Genomic DNA, 18,634 nt, shown 5'->3' with positions numbered 1-18,634 from the left:
GCTCTCTGCCTGCTGTTAGAAACCTCCTCCCACTGCTCAATCTAGGCTTGGATTTAATGCTTTCTCACGCGAAACAATACAGTGTCTTACGCAGGGGCTCGGATTTCCTCAAGGGAAATTACAGTTTATGAAAACTTTGGTCTCGTTTTTGCAGTCATAGTCGTTCTGTCTATGGATTTCAATAACATACTCACAAAGTCAGCTACTGGGATGCAGGAATACAGCATAATCATCCAGATTGAATCAAAATGGATAAGGTGCTAGAGCATTCAGACAGGATAATGTTAGCCAGACTTCTTTGGAAGAGAAAAGAAAAGATGACTCAAACAAACCAATTAAAATTTTCATCACACCACTGGTTAGTTTTGTTCCCACAGTTTACCTGCACATAAAAAACAAAAAACATTATTGTTGGTGTCCTCACTCTGTGTTTTTCCTCTAAATAAAGAGATTGGTATAACCTAGCTAAACCTTTAGCTAGTTGACACCCAAATCATCTGATGATCATTTATTTCAAATACAGAGTTCAACCTTTTCAACCAACTTGGCCTTCTCCTTTATCTGACTTCTCTTATACAATTCAACATTTCAATGGCACATCGAAATACCATATGAAATAGAGCATGCAGAAAGTAAGCTGTGGTCTAAATATAGAGCATAGTCAGTGGACCAAACTGTCATATTTAAAGTGCCTTTGTATCACAGGAGATATTGTTGTAGATATTTGTTCCCTGGCAGCTATTCTACTTTAGTAATTAGACTTTGTGAAATATGTGTGGCCAAAGAAAAAATGGAACTTCTGCTTTTATAGGCATTGCTGTTGAAACAATGCCTCCAGTATAATCTCAGTGTAAATCCTCCTCTCACTTACTTTGTCCTGGTCTAGATGTCCCTAAAGTGATTCCCACTTAAAACAACCTAAAGCGGATGAACTACCATTGTGGATTTAAGAAAAGTTATGTACAGTGTGTAGCTCATTAGAGTGCCTTCACACCATCAAATCCAGTGCACTGATCCAGGCCCTCATACCTGCAACCTGCATAGCAATCATCCCTCCCAGTGACCTCCTCCTCCTTCGTCGCTTGCCCTCTCTCTGCTCGCTTCCTCATTAGTGCTTGGCTCTCGATGAGGAAAATCCATTAGTCATCCTGCTATCTCACACAACATGGATCTCTTTTTTCCCCACTTTTTTCCCACATTGGCTCAATCGTTTTCTGCTTTCATTCTAATCTGCATGCACACAAACATAATCACACGGCACACTTTTCACGCTGACATTTTTTAATTTTCCCCGTCACTATTCACACTCCTGGCATTCTGTAAGACTCTCTGCACGCGCTTCTTTCTCCTCGTGTCTGTGAAATACCCAGAGAGCACAAACACACGCTCTCGCCCACACACAATCCTCCTTTGCTGGGTGAAATCGTGGTCAGATGATGTCTCTGCCGTTTGGATCTAAATTTGCTGGTCCTGAACTCTGAGCCTCAGAGGATGGCCTCTGGTAACAAGCAGGAAGAGGTGAAGCCCCGACAATTTGCAGCACCAATCAGTCATTAAGTTTGCAGAGGAACTTTGCTGCTCACAGGATGAGGAGAAGGGTTGTATAATCAGGCAGGATGAGAATATTCAGATGTACATATGTTTCACCTGAATATTTATGTCATCCATCTACGAAACGAACGGAGTGATTACGATATCAGAGCACACAGATGGCTGAGAAGTATGATGGTGTAGGGAAGTCTTGTAATAAATGTAAACATTTTCAGTACAAGGAAATCAGACAGATGTTAAAAAACACACTCAAAATACAGATAAAATTAGAATTTGTAGCCTGAAGTCTCCGTAAATATTCAGCACTGGGAAAGGAAAAAAGTAAATGCTGCTAACTCAAACGAATTGAATCAGATGGAGTAATCATACAATTAATCTATTTGTTACCTGTATCACCCTGAAGCTTTGTGATACAAACCAGACTAAATTACACCAATTAGGTTGCTGTGATAGATCTGGGGGCTCTTCATCTTAGTCCCCTAATTACTTATTTTTGTGTGGCAATTTTTCCTAATTGAACACGTCAGAAAAATGTATTGAGCGCAAACAAAGCGTAGCTAATTGTAGTGTGAAACAATGGCAGGGGGGGAGAAATGAATTAGCCTGGATGACATGTACAGTATGTTTGAGAACAATGTGTGTGTGTGTGTGTGTGTGTGTGTGTGAGGGTGGATTTGTGTGTTTGTATATTTGTGTGAACATTTCGTGTTACTACTTTGGGAAAGGCTTGTGTTTTTCCACATGCAGTATGAGTCCGGAAGTTTGACAGAGATGCAATCAGAAATACCCTCAACTGGAACTGACTGGCTTTGCTTTTAAAGGGCCATAGAGGTTATATAGCATGTGATGCCCTTCCTTTACATTTGTGTACATGTTCAAAACCAGGTCAAATTTGAAGAAGCTTTTGAACGCTGGGATATCTTTGTGTTTTAAAGATATTTGTTTGGACACCTTTCCATACACAAGGACAGCCCCAGACAAACTGTAATATCTGGTACGCATATAACGACTGTGTACCAAGCGTCAACCGAGTGTTGTAAAATGAAGTCAATGTGGAAGTGCAAAAAACTGCAGTTCCTCAAGTGACTTCTTGAGACTGGCACTGTAAGGATGCACTGACACTAGCAAAGTTGTCCCCTAATGTGCTTAAGCATGATTGTCCCCCCTCCCCATTCCCCCTCTGGCCGTCAGTCACACTGCTCCAGGACTAACTGGGCCTGAGCACGGTCATTTCTTGTACTTCGGAAAACAATGGGTAACATCACAGACTACCTAACTTTTTTGAACTATTGATGGTGTCTACCTGTATTTCCTTCAAAAAGGACCAAAGAGATTGTGACAAAAAACCTGTCGGTGCATTTTATTTTAATCATGCAGTTTATGTTTTGTGAAGGTTATGACAACCCCTTCCTCTCACTCTGCCTGCCTGTTTGCTTGTCTCTTAGACCTGTCTGCTCTTTCAGAGGCTTGGAGTTGGCATGTGAGTGGTGCTTGGAGTTTTGTCAGCTGATACCTACTCAGCTGAGTAGGGCCATCTGAAAGGCATACAGTATACTGTAGGTCTGCCTGATTGAGATCCTCATTCTCTCTCAGCTGAACCTGCTGCAACCACCTCAGCCTAACTTTGTTTGGTTTGCTGCACTCATCACAAACATAATACATTTTCATTCACATAGACAGGACTGACTCTTCATACTTACATTTTACAGAAGTTATTTAATATATTTGATTATTTCAGTTAATTAAAGATCATTTTAACTGCGTTATCTGTGTTGTTACCAGCCCTGAGCCAGGTGGTAATGAGGTCAAACAGTATTTATTTTAATGAAAGAGAAGGATTTTTATGGCTTAAATGAACCAAAGTGGGCTTTTTTTTCTACAGGGTTTATTTTATCAGTTGGAAAAGCTATTTTTTATCTGCTGCTTGTCTGCATTTTTGCAGCTATCATGTTTACTGAAATGACTCTGTTAGGATAAATACAAACTGATTAAAAAATGTGTCTGCTGTGGTTCAAATTTAAGACAGTTTGTTCAAAATGTAAGTAGAAAACACTTTCTTTATATAGCACTTTTAAAAACACAAAAAAACAAAATGTCAAGGTGTTTGTGGACAATGAATCAGAAGATATATTATCTTTTTTGGACAATCTACAAATAGATGATCACAAAGGTCAGGTAAGACAGTATTGACGTTAATTCCAGCTGTCACTTCAGCTGTGCAAGCGTGTATCGACTACACCTCGACGCAACCTTCTCATTCCCTACATTTCCATTCACCACAGCTGCCCTCTTTCCCGTTTTTCACTCTCAGGGGTTAAACACACGTACCCTTTATTCAATCTAGCTGTTGATCATGCAGATAATGACTTTAGGGAGCTAGTTAGGCTGAGGGACACAAGGAGGCGCCGTTCACATGACAACTAGCAGACGGAATAAAGAGACCCGTTGGCCTTGCCAGGATGACAAGCTGAAGGTGTACATATTCAGCAGGCAGCCTCTTACAATGTAATGTGTGCCCTTCTTTAATTCAAAGAGTACGTGGGCAGGATATGACTGTGTGTTAGCACATGTAGATTTACAGTGAAGCGTGATTCTTTGTAAAGCAGAATGTGTTTTAAATATGTGTGGAGGCTGCAGGGAAGAGATTTCTGCTGAACTCTAATTGTGTCATGTATAATATTCTCAAACTCGGCCAAAGGCAAGGTCAGCCCGACTTTTTATGTCAGAAAAAAATAAATTCAATCACACAATGAAGAACTGCTGTGCCGCCGCTGTCCCTGAATCTGCAAACTGTACTTGTGTACTGTAGATTTAGTACATGAATAGTAAAGGAGGTCATCTTGTATATAGCCACAACCAGGCAAATTTGTTCTGACACTCACTTGTGTCTGAGTGCCAAAGGAAATTCACTCATTCTCTCCCCCTGTCTCCCTTTATTTCATGCCCTCGTTCTTTTCTTTGCTCTTTATTTTTTTGCTTGCACAGGAAGATTCTCTTTCTCCAGGGACAACACAATTTTTTTCCTGTCGCACTGCAGTTCCCCAGTCAACATATTTCAGTCTAAATTATACACAGTTGATATCAGAATGTACCTTCATTACAGATTGTAATCATACAAGTAGATAGGGGGCTAACGTATGAATATGGACAGAAAGAGACCGTCAAGTAGGGTCCAAAACATGAAAATGTAGTGCCTAATTTTTACTCCTGAATCTGTTTTTCTTCACTTTTTTTCGATGTTGAACCACTTGAATAGGACTTGAGAAGAAATTACATTCCATTTTGTTTTTGTTGTTTTGTTTAGGATTATAGAGGAAAATAGAGCACAAAACGAGGTTAATAAATGGAGAACATATTCATGCAGGATTTAATTGATGTGATTATTTGCATTAAAGCATTAAGAAAAATGTCGGCACAGATGGGTTAATTTGCATGAACTTTATGCATTACATAACTAATACTTCTGTGTAAAAGTTCTAAATTTTTGTCATTAAAAAATGTATACAACCATAGAATTTATCAAAGAAGTGTGGCCACTCAATAGGTTGTTTTTGGACTAATGTTTTAGAGTTTGGCATTTTGACCATCGCCATCTTTTTCTTTGGAGACTGAAGGGATACATTTTAAAGAGATGGTGGTAAACAGATTGCAACGGTCTTATTCTGTGTGACAACCTGTCGATGTAGAGGCATGTCATTCACAGGTAGCCCCCCTCTTGAGCATACCCTGCTTCATCATTGATTTTCAGCCAAACAAGATCACAATGCATTTTTTTTAATAGAGAAAAAAACAGGCAAACAGAAAAAATGTCAGTTAATAGACTGTTACTTCATTATATAGAACATAGGTGTTTTAATATGAGTCAAATCAAACTAGACTGTTTAAAACATGCTCATTACCAAATACATTAATGAAGCTGTTAAAAATAGTCCCCAACAAATTCCAGATTTTCTCTTGTCAGGATTAAGCCTGCTTCAAACTACATTGTTATGCAGAATAAATGAATTTACAGCCCTTATTGAAAAAAGGATATACATATGAAGGAAATGATATAATAATAAATAGGCCAGGAACTGATTTGTAAGAAATTTAAATGCATTGTTGTTTTTTTGGCTATTTATGGGCTTTGAACACTATATGAAAAACAGAATGATCTTAGAAGAAACAAATCATGTGATAAGTGTAGGCATTATGAGGACTAAAACAGGAGTCCCACAGGGATCTGTGCTAGATCCACTTATTTTCAGTCTGTACATAAATGACTTGCCACAATCATGTGCTGGAGCAAGTTACTAAATGTATGAGGGCGATACAGTCTTGAATCTTGAGTATGAATCTGTGAAGACATGTGAATACTTTACCTTTATCAAATTGGAACCAGACTGGAGTCCTTTTTAACATAAACTGAAACATTTTTTAAAGAGGAGTCAGTCTTGCTGTAATGTATGATCTTGCTTTTCCTGTTTTACTTTGTTTTATTGTATGATAGCTTGTATGCTGTACAGTTCTGTCTTTTATTGTTGTGCTTGTTTGGTTCTGTTTTTTGTGAATCTGTTGGCCCATTAATGGCCCATCTATGGGCGGGAATTGCAAATTACATCAGACTATACATTCTGTAGTGTGTGGCATTATTGCTCCAAACGTCCCTATCAATACAATACTACATATACTACTACTATAAATAAATCATGATTATCATCACTTACGACCAAAGGGGGTTATATACATACTTAATCCAAGAAACAAGATGTGGTTATTCATGGTTGACAGAGATACGACACACATCGTTCAGGCCTGGAAAGCACGATAACTTGCTCCCAGTAAGACGCCCAGTGTGCCATGCAGATGGCCGCAGCTGTGGCTTGATGGCATCCGCTCAGTTCTGCTCTGAGTGACCCTCCCCTGTGCAGACCTGGGTAAATGCTGCAGCTGTGGTGAACCTCTGCCACACACTCTCGGTCTCTCTTACAAACACACACGCACATGCAAACGAGCTGTTAGTCTCTGGGGATGTACATCTTCATCTGTGTATTCAGAGAAAAACAAACTGCCATCAGAAAGTAACATATGGCCCATTTCTAATGGAACACATCTCATGGGCTAAGACTGACACAGTAACACAAAGGGCCTTGAATGTTGAGCACTGCTGTTTGAGCTTTGGGAAGAATTATCTGCCAAATATAACAAGTGATACTTTCTTATTGTTCACTTTAGAATTTTGTATTGTTCTAATGTCTTCCGAGGATGATACAGCTCTTGGCTTTGCCAGCCTTAAAATCCCAAGGATAATTTGCAGCGTGGAGAATCACAAAACCCCTTTATTTATGCATGTAGGTCGCTGAAGAACAAATTCTTATTTACAAGCATAACCTTGGAGGAGTGCATGTTCCTGAGGAGTGGGGGAGGGGAGAAGATAAAATATGGTGTTCAGGCAAGCAAAACACTCGACACAGAGGGACAATGTGAGACAGTGATGAATGACTAAATACATTTAAAAATCAGTACAGAGTGGTAGTGAAACACACATCTGCAAAATAAAATGAATGCAGAAATAAGTATGAAAAGGGATTAGGCAATAAATCAGAAATTGTAAGCAGGTATCACACAATCTTGGTTACTGCTCCTATTAAAATGTACATTGCTATCATTTACCACCCACCAGGGTGTAATCTGAATGATTTTGTTGTGGAAATGGACATGCTACTCTCAGAAATCCCTGATGATGTAACACCACTGATTGTAATGGGAGACATGAATATACACACTGATAAAGCCCAGGCAACAGACTTCCTTGCTCTCCTATCCTCATTTGACCTCACGCAGGTCCCAACTCCTCCTACCCACAAAGCAGGCTTGATTTAATTCTGACTCGGAACTGCTCGACAGCAAACCTGACTGTCACCCCTCTGCATCTATCAGACCACTTCTTTATTCAATTCACAATCTCCTTGCCGGAACTCCCTCGGGCACACCCACAAATGTCGTCATACCACCAAAACATGCGATCGCTCAAGCCAGCTCAGCTGTCTAACGAGGTAATGGCTGCCCAAAAGGTCTTTACCGCACTCTCTACAGACGAGGCTACAGACACACTCTGCTCCACACTAGCCTCATCTCTGAACAAGCTCTGCCCTCTGGTGTCCAAACCCGCTCGCAAAACCCACCCTAGTCCATGGTTCACTGAAGTCATAAGAGAGCAAAGAGCAGGGCTGAGGTCAGCAGAGAGAAAATGGCAAAAAATTCAAACAGTACGCTGACCTCAATGACTATAAGCAAAGACTTGTCTCATTTTCCTCCAGCCTGAAAACGGCCAAGACAACATATTATCAGAACAAGATATGCAATGCCACAGATACAAGAAAAATGTTTTCTGCTTTTAACTCACTGCTTCAACCACCTCCTCCTCCACCCTCCGATCTGTTCACACCAGACATGTTTGCCTCGTATTTTACTGAAAAGGTTGCAACCATCAGTAACCAGTTTTCTGAGCCTGACCAACTCAGCCCAAAGGCACCAACCAAAAGTGCCTCACTCGACTCATTCTCCTCTCTGACTGACGATGAAGTCTCTAAGCTTGTGCTAGACTCTGGGCCCACCACCTGTCCTCTGGACCCAATACCATCAAGCCTCCTGCAGACCATTTCCTCTCCGCTTAATGCTGCACTTAAGCATATCATCAACTCCTCTCTGTCAACGGGTGTGTTCCTCATCGCATTCAAGCAAGCTTAGGTCACCCCTCTGCTCAAAAAACCCACACTAAACTCAGCCCAGGTTGAAAACTACAGACCGGTTTCTCTTCTGCCCTTTCTGTCAAAAATACTTGAGCGCACAGTCTTTAAGCAAGTCTCTGAGTTCCTGTCCAGAAACGATCTGTTTGAATCAAATCAGTCAGGCTTTAAGTCACTCTACTGAAACTGCACTACTGTCAGTGGGCCGCGCGCGCCCTAACCACTGTGCCACCAGCGCCCCATGACCAGCTAACTTTTAAGGTTCAAGTAGCCTCGATTGCCCGGTCATGTCGATTTGCCCTGTACAACATCAGGAAGATCAGACCTTACCTGTCTGAACACGCTACACAGCTCCTGGTACAGGCTCTTGTGATATCACGCATCGACTATTGCAACTATCTACTGTCAGGTCTTCCTACATGCACTATCAAACCCCTGCAGATGATACAAAATGCAGCAGCACGACTGGTCTTCAACCTTCCTGAAAGAGCACATGTCACTCCGCTGTTCATCTCCTTACACTGGCTCCCAGTTACTGCTCGCATCAAATTTAAAACTCTGCTGCTCGCTTACAAAACAGCGACAAAAACGGCTCCTCCTTACTTTAACTCTCTGATCCAGGTCTACACTCCCTCCTGCCCACTACGCTCTGCCAATGAAAGGCGTCTGATCCAACCTTCACAACAGGGTCCTAAGTCTCTGACAAGACTCTTCTCCTCTGTTGCCCCCCGGTGGTGGAATGAACTTCCAAACTCCATTCGATCTGCAGAGTCCCTCTGCACCTTTAAGAAAAAGCTAAAGACCCAGCTCTTTCATGAATACCTACTAACTTAATAATGATGGTCTCAATATCATTGATGATGATGATGATGGTTGTGACGATTGTTTTTGTTTGATAACGATGACTTATAAGATGGTTTCTATACTGATTAGAGTTCTCAAGAACTGCCGTCAATGTTGTGCTTTGCCTCTGTGCAATGCCTGTCAGCACCTGTGTGTTCAATCAGACTCAAAGCTGATCGTTTGCTCTTACTGACATTGTTCCCTTTTTTCTAGATCCTTGCTTGTGTTGTACTTACTCTCTGATGTACGTCGCTTTGGATAAAAGCGTCTGCTAAGTGAATTGTAGAATTGTAGGTAGAGATGCTTAAAAATTAACAGGACAGCAGCACACAAGAAACCAGAAGAAAGTAAGCAGGGAAAAAACTTTTCCCCAAGAGACCAAATTATGGTTATGTGTTGCCTCACACTATGATGGGAAAATATCACAGTAAGTAAACTCTCTCATCCTCAGCCCTACACATTAACGTCATCTCATGTCTCCAGCTCCTGCTCACTTCTCCCAGATCGTTTTCTGTCCTCCAGTTCCTTCTGACATTCTCCACCTCACCAACACATGTCCTCAGACTTTCTCTTCCATCCCTTTCCACACACCTGTTTATACTAATACTGGACCAGTTTGTCTTTTTACTTAGTGCCAAGCCTTTTTCAGCTTTTCCCATCGTTTATCCCCAGTGTGAGACTTTCTCCTTGAACCTGCCTGATTTTGGACTGGAAATAGGGAAGTTCTTACTTGGCCAGACAACATAAGTCCAATACTTCATAAAAGTTTGAGTCAAAATTTTAAGAAATTGTGTATTGTAGTTCTCTAACAAGCAGGGTTGGCTCGAGGCATAATCAGTAAAGGCCATTGCCTAAAGCACCTATTAAAAATAATAATAATAATAATAATAATAATAATAATAATAATAAGAATAAGAATAAGAATAAGAATAAGAATAATAAAATAAAATAAAATGCTGATAATATACATTTTTACAATAAATGTTTAAATATAGCATCTTTAAAGGTACATCATTTAAATACGTGCCTTGAGTGCATAAAATAGAATCAAAATAGAGATTTTGCTTTAAAAATAAATCCTGGGGGAGAATCCCTCCAGACCCCTTGAGGTCTGGGCAACCCCCCGAAAAGTAGTATGTTAGAAGTGTATTATATCATATAATCAGCTCTTTGCTGAATTTCTGTGATGCATTATGGAAAGACAATATTCTGTAGCAAAAAACTGCTGTTGTAACAATAGTGAATATAATTTAACTCTTCTTCGATGTAATGATGTGTCCCATCATAATCTTGCCCAGGGCGTCAGGATGGCTCGTCCCAGCCCTGCTAGCAGTTACAATATCGCAGAGGGTACAATATATACCAAAACAGCTCAAACAATCTATCTTTTCCTGCTTGTATAACTGTTTGAACTGCCCCCATAAAGTCAACATACTCCGCTGTGAACTGCAAACACCATTAACTGCCTGTTAGAGCAGAAATCACTGACTTCAGTTGTATCAGTAGAAAAAGCTCAAACAATGAATTCACACAAAGAGAATAACTTATGGTTTATGTAACACTGAGGTGTGAGAAAGGGCATGAGCGTAAGAAAGGTGAAAACAGTGTAGTTTTTGCCATGGAAACAAGCTGATGTTCAGTCTCCCTCTTTTCTAATATTGGAGCTAGCATCACTGTTTTAGTAGCTGGTTCAATACTGTGGTATGTAGCCTACATTCTGCATTTCATCTGCTATGAAAAATTTAGAACATGTGTTATATCATCATCAGACCCAGAGAGACATGAATATCAAAGCATGCTCTCTCAGTTTTGTTTCATAAGAGACATCCAATTCTCTTTCTACCTCTCCCTCTCTGCTCTGATGCAACATCTGAATCCAAAGCATACTGTAAATTAACCTCGCATGTCCATGGAAAAAAAAAAAACGTAATGAATAATGTTCAATGGCATCAGACTAAAATTGTGTTCACTCCTCATCTTTTTCCTGTTCTCCTCTCGCTCCGAGTCAACTCCTTCCAGATACCTCCTAATAGATCCTGCTAACTCAAAGACAATCTCGGGTGTAGCCAAGACAACACAGCTTATGATATATTCCCTCCAGATATATAAAAAAAAAAACAAGTGGGACGAGCAGAGGGATTGTCAGGGCTCTCTTATCTGACTTCTGAGAGCCTTCATCTCCACCTCCCCACTTCTTCTTCCTCCCACCTGCCTCCCCAGTGCGCTCCCTCCTGCGTCCTCTCTTCCTCCCCCTGATCATCACGGCGATAAACACGGAGTGATGAAGAGGGAAGGTATTCATTCTGGAGGGAAAACAATGCTGCCCAACATCAGCCCTCCTCCCCTCTACATATTCACTAAATCCCCCTGGTGCTGTTCTCAGATCAGCCTATTTGTTACACACTGTTTATTTTTCTCTCTCTCTCGCGCAAGAGATTGTAAAAGAGATGAAACTCCTTGTTTGAATACTGCTAGCTCTGCCTTGTCTCTCTCCTCTCCATAGACAGTCTATAGGGACATATGTGCTTGTGTAGTTGTGTATCAACCTGCATTAAGTGCAACCAATCTCACTCTCTTCTGAGACGTTCATGTGTTAACACTGAATGTAAGTGCAAATTGGTAAATTCAACTCCTCATTTAAAGTGTGTGACTCCATTTGCTTCTTTAAACTGTCACCTAAAGGCTGACAGAAAAGAAAACAACAACAGAGAAGTGAACATTGAACTCTTAAAAGGTAGCCACATTGGGTTGTAGAAGAGTTCTTTTTTGCCTCTTTGTCCTTAGCTCCCCTTATCTACCCCTTGTCTCTGTGCCAGGTAGTGATGTGATTGTCCTGAAGCCTCATTACCATTTACTAGCCTATGTAGATCCCATTAACTAATTGTATGTCTTCCATAGCCTGTAAACAAGGGGGAAACACCCACCATGATATCACTCGATGGTTAGTGGACAACATTTATTATCTAAAGATAATTTTTGGGGCTTTTGCCTTTATTTGAACGGGGCAGCTGAAGAAAGACAGGACATGTGGAGACAGAGTTGGGGAGGACACGCACCAAATAGCTTCCGGATCAGGAGTCAAACCTGAGACCATTGCAGCAGCCTCAGTTTTTGGGGTGCTATCTCTACTGACTGAGCTAAACCAGCTCCCCAGGCAACTTTTTTAAAGCCTTGTTTTCAACTTTTTAACAGTTCCTGCGTTAGATGTTTGAGTGCTCTTTGGACAGAGGGCGGAAACTCATTGCTTCTTCTCTATGATTTACAGCTATGGGAGCAACTGGTCAATCACAATCGCCTTGCCCTAAAGCAAAACGGCCTTTATCATGTCTTTTTACTCTTATTGGGACAGTTATGGGCAAAGTTATCATGGTGTTGTATTGAAGGAGACTTAAAACATGAGAATGAGACCTTAAACTTGTTAATTTTTTTCCTAGGGTAATAAATCGACAGAGAAGTCAAAAAAAGTTTCTCATTTGTAAGACTTCTTATTTTGCAGCAAGCGGAGTTGCCTGTGGTTATCCTTTAGGAAGAGTGCAGGTACAAGGCACTTACAGGCTTGGCTTTTGATACCAAGATGCTGTATTTACTTCAAATGGACAATAAGGTTGTTTTTTTTTTTTTACTTTGTAACATTCCTATTCTAATGTCTTTGCAGAGGTTTTTTCTTTTTTAAATGAAATTATTGTTAACTTTTGAACACTGATAAAATATTCACTCTGAAATAGAAATAATAAGTCATATATCTATACATTTGTGATCATGTCATATTACAAATATCATATCAGTATATAAGCTACAATATTTTCGGCAGTTACAAATGAACAAAGTAAAATGTTCCACTGTGTCCAATGTGTACTTTTCCTTACATCGATTAGATCTTGGCCGGACTCTGAGGTCAGCAGTTTGGGTATCAGGTACACCACCATGTGTTGTGAGTTTTATTTGGCTATGATATTGCTTCGGCTTTTGAAAGAGTTCCACTGATACTAATCAGAAAGTTGTCAAGAAAAAATGGTGTTACCGAAAAGGGAAAATAATAACATCATGCAGTGATTTCTAATAACAGAGAAGCTACAATTGATTAACTTGATTGTTTAATCTTGGTTGTGTGAATAGTTTTATTTTTTTGTCAAAAGATTACTTTAATGCTAAATTATTTATTATTTATTTTCACTATTATAAAATAGCATTGACTTGACTTGACTTTCTCTACACACAAAACACAGATCTATGTATTTCAAAATAAAATATATTTTTGTTTAAGATCTATGTTTGGGCATTTTTTTGCCTTAAGTTGAAAGGACATTGGGTAGGAAATCATGGATTGAGAAAGAGAGGGAAAAAAAGAGAACAAGAGCACGAGAGAGAGAGTTGGGAATGACATGTGGGAAAGGACCGCAGATTGGACTCAAACATGGGCGCTGCTTGGGGGACTATAGTCTCTGTACATGCGGCACGACCTAACCACGAGGCCATATGCACCTCCAAATAAAAGATCTTAAATGTACTTCTTCCTGCCTCCAAGAGCTCATTTGAATGCCTCAGTTTCAGTTTCTTTGTACTTTAATGTTGGAGTTTTTCACCTTTTTTTTATCCTTGGATGTCCTTCAGGTTATCAAAGAAGACTATAAAGAGGCATCACTAAATCAAGCCACGTTCACATGTACATCAGAAACTAGATTATAATTTGATTAAGTCAATAATGCATATGAGAGAGAGCCCATGTCAACACCATTCTCTGATTGTATTAATTAGATCTTGCTCTTAGCCTATCCTCACAATTTAATTTACATTTTCACTGTGCTTTGATTTAATTCCATTTATAGAGACTAGTTAGGAGTACACCTGCTCTTTCAACGCTATCTTTAAATTATTTTTTTATGTCTTTATTTTTACAAACTCCCAATTTCCATCCATTTTGCCATCTGTTCATTTTAATTTTAGTGATAACATCCATTTTTTAGCCCCTTGAAGGAGACAAATTCAGGTTTCTGTCACATCCCTTGATCTCAGATCCATAACTCAAGTCAGCTCACATCACAACATTATGAGTGTTTGTACCATAATCATATTTTTAGTGCTTTTAGTTTAAAAGCTGTCCTGCATTTTCAGTGCAACAGTGTAGGTAAAATGTGACTCCATGGGGATGTTATACTTCCTGGTTCCATGCAACAAAACATTATTGAAACTGACAAACTGTAGTAACAAGATTTAGAACATATATATCCAAACCGAAGTCAGAAAAATAACAGGGGCCATGATCTACAGTATGTATGAACACCTCTCACAAATATAGCACTATATATATTGTCCAAATAAAAAGTGTCCCTTCATGGGTGTAAAGCCAAATAAAGAGACTGTTTTAAAGGCCCTAACACACATAGGAGATCGTCGGCCGTCGGCCCTAGTTGGACGCCGGTGAGCGGTCGTCGTCTTAGTTTTTGCGATGTGTCAGGCTCCGTCACTACCTGTCAGCCCCCGTTGGCCTTTCTTTGGCCGATTCGACATGTTGAATCGGCGTCGGTGAGAGGAATCTCTCTGATTGGCTGTTTGGAGGTTTCATTTATCTCCAGCTCTCGACACAGGTTTGAGAAAGCCCCTTGAGCATGCTGCTGTAGTATCCATGCTTTCACCCTTTGTGTGGCTTCTCCTTATTTGTCGCCCCCGCCTCTTCTTTTCTTTTTTCCACTAAAAGACCTAGGGCTGACAACGCCAGCGCCATTTTCAACCTTCTATCAGACATTATTCTCGATTAGTAGGCTACCTATAATACGAGTGGTGCGCGACAGTGGTGTGAAAATGGTTTTCTCGTATCATAACAACAAGCTCTGCCTGCTGGCATGGAGAGTTATTTCCTTTCACGCATGCGCAGAACGTACATGGTGTTTGGCCGTCTGCTGTAGTCTTTGTGGTGTGTTCTAGTGCAACTTTTTGGCCAAGACGTGAGGCTACATGAGGCGACGCCACAGTCGGCCTTCGTCGCCACAGTTCTTTGCCGTCTGCTTGGTGGTTCAGGGCCTTAACCCTTGGCTCAGTCATGCTTTTGTTTTCGGCTGTCACTCCCCGCAGAGTGACAGAGGTGCAAAGAGAACACAGGCTCCGACTAATCAACTGACAGCTATCGATTTACAGACAGTCACAAATGATCAATACATTTTCTTCATCATTCATGACAAACGATTTGTCTTCAGCACCACCAATCATTACTGAATTCTTTTGGAGTGATAGCCAATCATAAACCATGTCATCTAATCATTATCAGCATGACATATTTTCCTCACATGAAAAAAACAACAAAACATGATCAATCATTTGATTCAGGAACTATTATTTTGAACATGGGTCTTTGTTTATTATCACACAAATATCAACTTCTTGTTTAGGCCACAACAAAAACTAACAGACCAACACAAACACAAAAACATAAAAGTTTGATTTGGCCTATATGTGTTTGTGGAGAAACTACATACACAAGCTCGCATGCATTTCTAAAGGTATGTGGCATTTAAAAACTATCTCCATGACATTTCAGTTTTCATTTATACAGAAGTTCACAATTCAGAATGAATTAATCAAAATATCTTCTCTGAATCTTTCACGCAGTGTTTTTGCTTCTCAATAAAGGGGAAGGTTTGATCAGCTGATTTTTAACTCACAACGCTGCAATCACAGGAGGACTTAAACTTACTGAGCTAAAAAAGTAAACAAAAAAGTATTTATGTTCAACGACAACACTAAGAAAGGGTCAGATAACATCACAATGGAGGGAAGAATCTGACTTTGAGCTAATTGACCTCACCCACAACTGTCTCTAGATAATGCACACACGCTGATACAGAGACCCACTCACTGTGGACCAAATAGACTCAAAGCTGCAGACAAGAAAAAATTCAGCACTTAGCAGCATGCTTGCACACTTACCCTCACACACGCATGCACGCACACACACACACGATCACACACGCACACACACGCACACACACTCACATCCAAGCAGCCAGTCGCTTCCTGCTTTGCATAAACCAATAATGTAATGGGGAGAAAGCCGTCCCCTGATGAACACTGTTATGAATAATTTAAAATACAACAGCTGAAAAACATCTCCAACTTTAAAACTCACTCCAATCACACACTCAAGAAGTCCATAAAGAATTGTAATGGCAGTCAATGGGTGTAATGTTGCAGAAACATTGGACAAATAAGATGAGTAGCTTACATTTACATCCAGTTGAATTCAAGAATGGATAATTCTGAGTGGGCTTGATTTTCCCTGTGATGGATTGTAGTCGAGCCTGCAAAGTGGCAAAACAAGCACACAGCTCTACACTCAGAATTACGTAATAATAGGGTCACGCTCGGTTTGTTTTGCTCTATAACTTCCCTTCAAGCCTCAGGAATAAGGTGACCGCTACACACAGATAGTGAGGGAGAAATCAAAGATTTATCTTTGTGCAGCAGACATGTATGTGGTGTAAGTCCAAGGAGATAACTATATGGATGTGTGGTGCTGCCAACAAGCGCTGAAAACATCTATGGATGCTAACATGAGCGCCTCAGGGAGCTTACAGTCAGTGCTAATAAGGTGCAGTTGCGGTTTATTCCTGATATACTGGCCACAGTTTAATTATGATCCTATCCAAGAGCCATTGTCTACAGAAACAAGCAGCAGTAACATGATGTAAAGAGGATTTGTATTAATTCAACAATTCAAGGCTGTTTAAACCTCAATTTAATATATCTTGAAATGTGCACTATTCTTTAATCTTCTAGTTATCTGCCACCTCATACAGGGTTATATTTAAGGCAAACATAACTTATGCACTAAACAACATTCCTACCCCCATAATTCATAACATCATCTTTTTACACCTTACAGTATAATGAGCTAGCATCTGCCAGAATTAGCTGCATGCCCTAAAAATCAAGCTAATTAGCTTCGCTTCTATTGAGATGAGAATGAGAATGCGTTGCACATTTAGCTAAAACAAAATGGGTTTGTCTTTCAACAGAACAGTGTCCACTTTCTACAAAAAGGTATTAAAAATGCATAGTTTAACATACAACACATCACTTAAAGGGATACTTCACCGGTTGAAACATGAATCTGTATTGAAATTAGGTCATAGATGTAGTAGAAATGTGAAATACATTTTGAAGTTGGTGCCTTCGTGATCGAGAAAAGGCAGAAAGTGTCTTTATGGCTCATGTGGATGAAAGACAACAACTCCCAGAATGCACAGCACCGCAGGCCACTCCCACTGATCTAGAGAACACCGGCTGCCAGAGCAATCGCTCTTCTGCCTACCAAGCTAGCTACTACCAGACTGAGGCGAAATTCATTTCACACACAAATTCTAGTAACCAGTTAGTTGGCAAATTCATTCTTCTTCTGAAGTACTCTTCATTTGTTTTTCTTTAGAAATGGTGAATTATTGCTTTGTACCGGGATGTTGAATCAGAACAAGGAAATCCCCTATGGGCGGGTTGAAAACATGAGGAACTAGCGATGTAGTTTCACCCCCTCTAAACAAAGCAGCCTCCGATGATGCAAAATGACGATTTTTGTGTCACCGGAGGCTCCTTTTCAGACAAGAAATACGGAGCTTTCCCATCTCAGGGGAAAATGAGGGTGGGATGCACAACCATTCCAATACTACCAGGTTTCTAATGATACAAAGCTTAATGCAAATGTGAGCTCCTTTCAGTAAGTGGAGTATTATATGCATCTGACTGTACTTGTGATCACACATCAAACACCTTGAGGGGATTGCAAGACCAGAAATCCATACCCTGCTTTATTAATGATGTAACCCTGGAATCAAATTTACAAAGTTGTGCTCAAGAAGTTTTGTATTTGACATCCAGAACATGAACTCATAGTCAAATGAAGATCAATCATCTGAGAAGATGCTTCTTTTACTACTCTGGTTTCATACAATTGTATTTCTGCTCTCTTCTAGTGCATGTGGGTATTTCAGCCTATGTGTGTAGCATAGGCTTCTTCTTCTTCTTCAGGCTGCTGTTCTAAAACCATGACAGTTGTCCCTGGCAGCCTTTTAAAAGAATGCAGATTTAAGGCACCACATTGGCCTGATTTTGAATCAAGAGGCTATATTTCATACATGCTATGATAACTACTCCAATTTAGGAGTATTGTAGTTGATGTTACTCCTTATTGATCATCAATCCATGAAGAATTAAACCACATTGCCATTTGTTCCCAAGAGAAAAATGATTTTTGTTCAAGAAATGTTAAGTATTCCTTCGGTAGTTAAACACAATCATTATAATGAAAAGATATAGCCCTAAAACTCAAACATCTCTCTTTCAGTTTTGTGTCTCTGGTAGCTCGTATTCTTTCTTCAAACTGAGGTCAATCTGGTTGTTGAAGGGTCTAAATTCCCGTGCCTCATCACTTCAGTCTCCTCCACAACCATCTGTCATCCACCTCTCTCCAAAGCATCATCCAGCCTCTCTTTGACCGGCCGCCCTGCTACACCGTGGGTCGCTCC

The sequence above is a fragment of the Labrus mixtus genome, chromosome 12 (genome assembly GCF_963584025.1).
Source record: "Labrus mixtus chromosome 12, fLabMix1.1, whole genome shotgun sequence".
NCBI lineage: Eukaryota > Metazoa > Chordata > Actinopteri > Labriformes > Labridae > Labrus > Labrus mixtus.
Note: the sequence above shows the minus strand (reverse complement) of the source record.